This window comes from Corvus brachyrhynchos, unplaced genomic scaffold (assembly GCF_000691975.1).
Source record: "Corvus brachyrhynchos isolate BGI_N302 unplaced genomic scaffold, ASM69197v1 scaffold223, whole genome shotgun sequence".
NCBI classification, from domain to species: domain Eukaryota; kingdom Metazoa; phylum Chordata; class Aves; order Passeriformes; family Corvidae; genus Corvus; species Corvus brachyrhynchos.
In genome coordinates, this window is record NW_008237174.1 from 2,018,424 (window position 1) to 2,026,502 (window position 8,079).

The following is an 8,079-nucleotide window of genomic DNA, read 5'->3' on the forward strand; positions in this document are numbered from 1 at the left end:
GGCGAGCGGTCGGGCACAGGTGCCGCGCGTGTAAATCCCCGTGGTGGAACGGACCTGGGTAGTTTTGTTCAAGGCAGGTGTTGGCAGCCCGAGGATCTGGGGCTGCCTTGGAGGAGCGTCCCCGCAGGGTAGTGAGCGGTCAGGCGTGAGCCTTGCTCTCTACAGCTTCGCAGAGCCTCTCGAGTTTCTGCGTTCAAACCGCACAGGTTCAGGGTGTGCGCTTCATGCTTGCTGGCTGATGGGCGCCGCGACAGAAGCTGGAACCTGAAGCACAAGCTGCTCAGCTGGAAACAGTTGAGGCGGTTTGTTTGTAGGAATTGTGTGACAGAGATTGAAGCTGTTTGTGTGTGATCGGGTGAGTGCTCCGTGGGCGGGAGTCACGGGGGGGTCCCTGGAGCCCGCATGTCGGAGAGCAGAGCAGGGTTCTGCTGAGCAGCGTCAGGAGAGCACTCCAGCCCCGCTTGGCCGGTGCCAACACGTGCTCAGCCAGCAGGTACCGAAGAGCACCGCCGGTTGTTATCTGGCACATCCCTAGCACACCACCTGGTGTTCATGGTGTTCTGCATGCCTTTCTTTGTTCCATATGTGTTAAATAAGGTGCTCCTTCTTAATGCATTATCAGCTGAGCCGCGTTCCTTTCATTTTTGTTATCATGCCTGTCAGTACCTTCCTCGTTGCTCAAGATTCACCTTCTAAAGTACCCCCGACAGGAATATGTGGGTTAGTACTTTCTTGCATTTGTATGGTTACTGTTGTAATTCAGATTGTGCCAACTTTCAGTATATTGATGTTCCACCGTGGAAAAACTGGGCTCCTTCCTTCCCTTTCCGCAATTTTCTACTTAGGAGCATTAATGCAGAGATACAATTATGCTAACATTAAGCAAATTGTTAAAAGGACTTTAAAAGTCCGTGTAATTGAGTGACAGATACTTAAAACTGAATCCATTTAAATATTCAATATAAGAGTATCAGGATAAGATTACAGTATTTTGATCTTGATATTCTGATTCTCCCAGTACTGGTTGACTGATAAGGCAGGTTGTCCTACACAGAGGAGAAGAATTAGAGAAGCAGTGAATTTTGCTTCTATAAGCCTTTCATATAGGCTGGGGATTTAAAGAAAAGAAATTATCTATAAGCAGTAGGAGGAGGTTTTTTTCTGAATAAAGAATTTGCAGAGCTGGAAAATAGTAATTCATTAATGTCATGCAAAACAATAATGTGATGTTGACTAGAGACCAAACATAACATTGAAACCAAGTGACTTTAATACATAACGTAGAATATGGTAACTAAAATATAATACCTAAAGCATATGTACATTAGATATGACATATATGAAAAATAGTTAACAAAATACATTAAACAGCATATAAATGCATGTATCTTAGTTACATAATAAACCATGTTTGTACTGAAATTTTATTAATCTGCTACTCAGATTTTTAAAAGGTACCTGCTTCAGATTTCTTCCTTATTCTTGAACTTAAGTTATTCTTGAACAAATCCTTTTTTCAAGTGTGTGTATACACACTTATTATTATATATATATATGTACCATGCATATACATTGTCGATCCAGGAGTTTTATTCTTTTCATTACATAGAAGTCAGAATATGTAACATTGTTCTCTCTTGAATATTCCTCATTTTACCTGCAACTTTATTGTGCGTTCTGTGCATTTGCTGTAAAATTCAAGCATTTACAACATCCTGCTACCAAATGTTCCAGCTTTCTTATAACAATGGAATATTGTTAGTGAAGCAAAGTATTGCTCTGGGACTTGTGCCTAAGTTCACATCCTTTACATCTGACTGGGATAACTGACTGCCATTTTAATACTTTGCTTTGGGAAGGAACACTTACCTGACAATTCATGTGGGTCTGATATTTCTTCCTACATTTTTTTCAGGCATTTTTACTAGTATGAGTTTATTTGCACTGCAGTTTTTTTAAGGGGCGAGTGCCCTCTCCACTCATAGCAGTAAGTGAGGGTTTGTTAAGGGTATTCAGGTACCTGGTCTTTGTGCTGGGAGTTCCAAATATACCTCTGAAATTCCAATGAACCCTGCATTAAAAGAAGGAACGTCAAGACCTGAGATGTCTTGATGTCAAGACCTTCTCAATGTCTTGAGAAGAATATAGGTTTTTTTAAATAATTTTTCCAGAACATTTTTTTTACATTTTAATGAGCCATAAGATGAGGGGAGGGGGAAAACCCTTTTTGGAGGTTGTCTTCAGCACAAAGGTATTGCTCTTTTAATTACTATTCTGATCTTTGTCTGGACACAACTGGTCACTGCTTCCATTCTTGCAAAAACAGGCCAGGAAGTAGATGAACAGTTTCATACAAGCTGCTCTAAAGTTTGTACCCACAAAAATCTGGAAAAGTTTTCATAATTTATCTTAATTTTCTGTTATATACATTGAAAAGTTTAAAAAAATCCATCTAACAACAAAGAGGAATGACGGTATGTTAGGCTGAGTGCTGGCTGAAGAAAACTGTTCTCACAGCTACATACTCATGAGAAATTGAATACTTACATGTAGTGAATATTTAACATCCACATTAATTTCACCAGCATGTCTTCATTTGTTAAAGAGATGTTGCTTGGGTAATGTAACAAGTTTAATTTAAAGATTCTCCTTTAAACTCATGTACAGGCAATCTTGGTAAACACCTTATTCAATATGACCTTGAGGAGAGAAATTTTCTGTTGGTTCTTTAAATGGAGGTTAATTAAGCCCCAAAGATTTTTGAGCTTTCCCCAACTTTGCATTAGCAGCCATGCAACTCCACAGGGAGAACTAGAACAGACTACCCACAAGCATTTTTTCCATGGTGTGTAATGCAGATCCACAGTTGTTCTTTTGGCAGCATGGATTGAACCCAGGACCTTTGAGTGTCAGAGAGCAAGTGTGAGGAGGCTGCACAACAAGCTCACTACCCTGGACTTCAGGAGAACAGACTTTGGCCTCTTAAGGGATCTGCTTGGTAGAATACCACGAGGTAAAGCTCTGGAGACAAGAGGGGTCCAGGAAAGCTGGTGGATACTCAAGGATCATCTCCTCCAAGCTCAGGAGAAATGCATCCAAAAAAAGAGGAAAGGCAGTTAAAAAGCCAGGAAGCCTGCATGGATGAACAAGAAGCTCCTGAACAAACATGAAAAAATAAGTCAATGAGGATGGAAGAAAGAACAGGTATTCTGGTAGGAATACACAGAAATTGTCCTCACCAGCATTGTCCAAGCAGCTAGGGATTAGGTTGGGAAAGCTAAACCCCAGAATTAAATCTGGCCAGGGCAGATTAAGGGCACCAAGAACAGCTTCTATATGTATGTTGTGATGAAAGAAACATTAGGGAAACTATCAGCCCTGTCTGGAGGGAAACAGTAGACCTGGTTACTCAGGATACAGAGAAGGCTGAGTTATTCAAAGACTTTTTTTCCATTGTTTTTCAGCAACAGGTGCTCCAGCCACACTGCCTGAGTCACAGAAGGCAAAGACAGGGACTGGGAAAATGAAGAGCTGTGCATTGTAGGGGAAGATCAGGTTCAAGAACATCTAAGCAACCTGAAGGTGCAAAGGTCCATGGAATCTGATGAGATGCATTTGCAGGTCCTGAGGGAACTTGTGGATGAAGTGGCTGAGCCACTATGAATTATATTTGAGAAGCCACAGCAGTCCAGTGAAGTTCCCAATGATTGGAAAAGGGGAAACATAACCCCCATTGTTAAAAAGGGAAAAAAGGAAGACCTGGAGAGCTACAGACCAGTCAGTCTCACCTCTGTGCCCAGCAAGGTCATGGTGCATATCCTTGAGGAAACTGTGCTAAGGCACATGGAAAATATGGAAGTGATTGGGACAGCCAACATGGTTTCACTGCGGGCAGATCATGCCTGACAACTTTGGTGGTGTTACAGTATTAGTGGACAAGGGGAGAGCAACTCACATCTACATGGACTTGTGTGAAGCATTTAACACTGTCCCACATGAATTCTTGGCTCTTAAATGGAGGATGGAAGGACCACTCAGTGAATAAGGAAGTAGCTGGATGGTGACACTCAAAGAGTGGTCAACAGCTTGATGTCCAATTGGAGAGTGACAAGTGACATTCCTCCAGGGTTGGCTTTGGGATTGGCCCTGTTTAACATGGACAGTGGGACCAAGTGCACCTCAGCAAATTTGCCAGTGACACCAAGATATGTGGAGTAGCCAACATGCTGGAGGGAAGGGATGCCATCCAGAGGGACCTAGACAGGCTATTTATGTCAATGCTGGACCTGCATAAGAGGACTGAAAGCCCATCTTTCTTGTCTGCATTTGTTCCCTCTGGTTTGCAGCAGGGACTGGTTAGCTGTTACAGATGAGCTGAGTTTAGAGGGAGAAGAGCAGTAGCAGCAGGAGAAAGACACCACTTGGGGAGGTAAATAAAGTCAGACAAATAGTTTGTTGCCCTGTGCCTGTAGGGTGGGAGAAATAATAGTCTCCTTTGAAATACTGTCTCCATTGCTGTGTGGGAGCAAGATGACTTTTTTCTTTCTGTTGCCTTTCTTTTCCTCCATGAAGTCAGTTACTCAGCCTGAAATCCAGGGAAGAGATGTGCAGTATGCTACAAGGATGAGAAATTCTGCCTCTGCTCCCTCAAGGTTCTGGGCTTTTCAGTACAAGAGATGTTGATGAGCTGAAGGCAGTAAAGGAGGCTAGCGTAGTAATTGCAAAAGGGATCACTTGTGTGAGGAACAGCTAGTTTTTGTACAGACTGTCTGTTGCTGGAATATTAAGCCCTGTGTTTATTATTATTTGATTAGCTCAATTCTAATGTGTCACTGAGTATTTTAGGGGAAAATGCCTGTATGATGAACTGCTTGGCATTTCAGGCTTTTGTAGGTTAAAGGGCAACTCCAAAGCAGTCTTCAGAAATACCATTTTGTGCCATGAAAGAGGGTCTTAGACACTTATAATCTATATTTTCAGGAGATACTTGTGGTAAAACGACTGCATTCTCAAAGTTGATTTGTGCTGGCAGTCGTGGGATGTTGGAGATAGAAGTTCTCCTCTTTGTAAGTGTAGAGTAATACTGAGAAAGTTCCATAGCTAGGGGATGTGATTTCATTTTATAGCTTCACAGTCTTGCTATATAACGCGTTTTAAAATCCAGATTCTGCAAAATGCAGACATCTCTTAAATACTGTGGTTATATATTCTTTACATTATTACTGATCAAAGGTAGAAATTAACTTTTGACATCAAAATTCAGGCATCTAATCTAAGGTATTTTTCCCTTGCTGCAGTTGCCAGCCTCATGTCCTTCTTCCACTTTTCCCCATGACAGAAAATCTCAGGGCAAAGACACTACTCCTAAACACTGTCCAAGGCAGGATACTAATGAGGAGGTTGTAAAGATCTCTACAAACACACCATGGCCACAAGGGACCATTTAATCATCAGGTTTCATCTACAAAGCATTGTTGGTTTTTTTCTATTTATTCTCAAAATATAACACAGCCAAGACCAGATTAGAACTGAGGTATGAAAACGACTGTTCACAAGAATGGTACAAAAGACTGAAAACTGGGTTAATAACACATATTATCCAGTACTTTGAGAACAGCTTTTCAATTAGGAAAGGAAGACTTCATATAGGATTAAGTGCAGCTGTTATCATGGGTATTAAAAACATGTTTTATCTCATTTAAAATTGAATCAAATAATTTATGTTTTTGATGGTGATTTTCACATATAACTCATTATTCTAGTCACAATTTCTGCTATGATAAACAGGTCTTTGGACAATATAGGGCATACTATATTCTGCTTCCTGATTTATTTTTTTTTTTGTTTGTTTAAAAAATACCTTTTCGTAGGCAGTACATCTTGCCATACCAGTGTAATCTGCAGTCTAGAACCTTGAGGCTTGGTTGCCATAACATATATAAAGCTTTTCTCTAAAACTAAAGAAAAACTAGTACAACAGAAAACAATTTTACCTCTTCATGACAGCTTCCCAAATGAAAGCTCATCCTGCACATTCCTGTGTTCTAAAAATATAGTGATATTTTCAATTGTTGTGTGGCACAATATGACAGAAATATGCTATCATTTTTTTTTCTTAAACCTTATCATGGCATGAATTTTTTCAAAATCCTACTGAACCTGGGTTTGTTTTTGTTTTTAAAAACAAGCTTTAGTTACCAGCCATCTGCAAATATGGCTTCAGGAGTGTGTGGTTGTCCAGAACTCCTAACTGTCATTCCAACAGACTGGCATGTTTTTCTGCTGCAACACCTCTGGTGAGATCTCTAGAGAGAAATCCTTGTTGATTCTGGTCTTGGCATAACGTCATGGAACTGTCATGCTATACTGTGTTGGGGGGGGGGGTGCATCCATATCTACAAATGGATTCTTCAGTGTTGCACCTGCAATATAAGCAAAAACATCTTAAATGTTCACATACTTGTTTCAGGTTTTTATTTAAAATATGTTGGTGAGTGAATGAAGAAAAATAACTAAAACCAGAAATAAAAACTGGCTACCACCAGAATGCAACCAGGGCCAGATTAGCCATGACATAAGAATTTCCTGTTGTTTAGACAAACTAGTCTAGAGTAACTTGTCAACTTTGTACCACATGCCATCTGCATCTTCCTGCAAGTGTCTTTTTAGCATGAGTTTTGTCAGCAGGCTTCTGAATTTTCATGATATGAGTAAAGCAATCCCCAAAGCTCTCATTATTTCTAAAAATGTGGTTATATTTTTACATTATTGTTTCCAGTGATACAGTCTGATGGTTTCCCAGTCTTTTTGCAGAGGAGCCTCACTTAAGGAACTGAAGGTGGAAAGCTACAACCGGTTCTGTTTTGCTTTAATATTCTCCTGCCACCTGCAGCTTTCCCATTGCCCCTCCTACCCAGCCCAGACCTCTCAGCTTTCCCTTTCTTTGTTGTTATCCTGTTCCTTTCCTGTGACATCTCTGTCTCTGCTGCTGTCACAGACAGCAGTGGCACTAAAAGAGAGAAAATACATTTGGACAGATCAATCTGTCTCTCTCTGGTGTCATTTGTGTCCTCTTACAGGCAGAGTCCTTTTTTCAAGCTCATCTAAATTACTCTTTTCATGGGTCAGAAGGCTCTAACGTGAAGAATTCCAGGTTGAATGAGGCAGTAGAGGAAAGAATATGCCTACTCCTCCCCTGGATGCTTCTTTCTAAGCACCTGCCTAAGGTACTCCTAAAAAATATTATCATATCAGCTGAGATAGACCTCTCTGGCATATTGGGGCTAACAGGCTTAGATGCAATTCAGAGTGTGGCTCTTGCTGCACTCTTGAGTCCCTTGTGCCAGCTGCAGCCTCTGCCCATTGTGAGGAGCAGGCACCAGAACTGTGACTGGGTAGGCGGTGGAGGGCAACCTGCCTGATGTCTGGGACAGGGTGTCCCCAGCACGGGACTTGGTCACCAAAGCCATCTCTGTGTCAGTGGGAGCTTGCTCTTACCCAGTTCTCAGTGAAAGCTTTGAAGCACATACAATAGGGCTTAGAAATTCAACTGATAAAAGTCACCCCAGAAACCAGAAAAATCTTAGAACATGCCTAGAGGTGGCTTACTTAAGAAAAAAACAGTTGTTGTCCCCTTATTATCTTTACACTTCATGTAACTGGAAATATAAATATAAGGCATCTTTGTACTCCTTCAATACTCAAGAGGTTCTTCTTACTCAGAAACTGATGCTTAGGGTCTCCTGTACACAAGCAGCTTGTCAGTGTCCCTAGGCAGTAGCAGAAATGACTCCCCAGTTTGTGTCCATGCTCAAAGTGCTGGGAACAGCTGCATTCCTGCCTGCTCTGCTGACCCAGGCACACTTCCCAAGCAAGCAGGAGGCCTAATCCTTTGAGAACCCCAAACACAAATACTGCAGCAGTATTTGGCAGGCCAGCACAGGAATTTGTGATATTCATCAGCTTGCTACGCTCTGTTTTCCTTGATCTGGAGGCTGTTTTTCCACGGGTTAGAAGGCACTGATGAACCCGTTTCCCGCTCCCGCACTGTGCAGTGCCAGTGGGAGCTGCAGAGCGGTT

The 8,079-nt window shown here is 41.6% G+C and overlaps 1 protein-coding gene across 1 annotated transcript in view; it reads right to left on the reverse strand.

The window, feature by feature from the left end:
• Positions 1-1,247: 1,247 nt before the first annotated feature.
• Positions 1,248-8,079, reverse strand: part of AMER3 (APC membrane recruitment protein 3) — a 41,884-nt gene continuing 35,052 nt past the window's right edge. The window contains exon 4 of the mRNA XM_017728792.1: positions 1,248-6,422. The gene's annotated coding sequence lies outside the window, so the exon portion shown is untranslated. The remainder of the gene's footprint in view (positions 6,423-8,079) is intronic.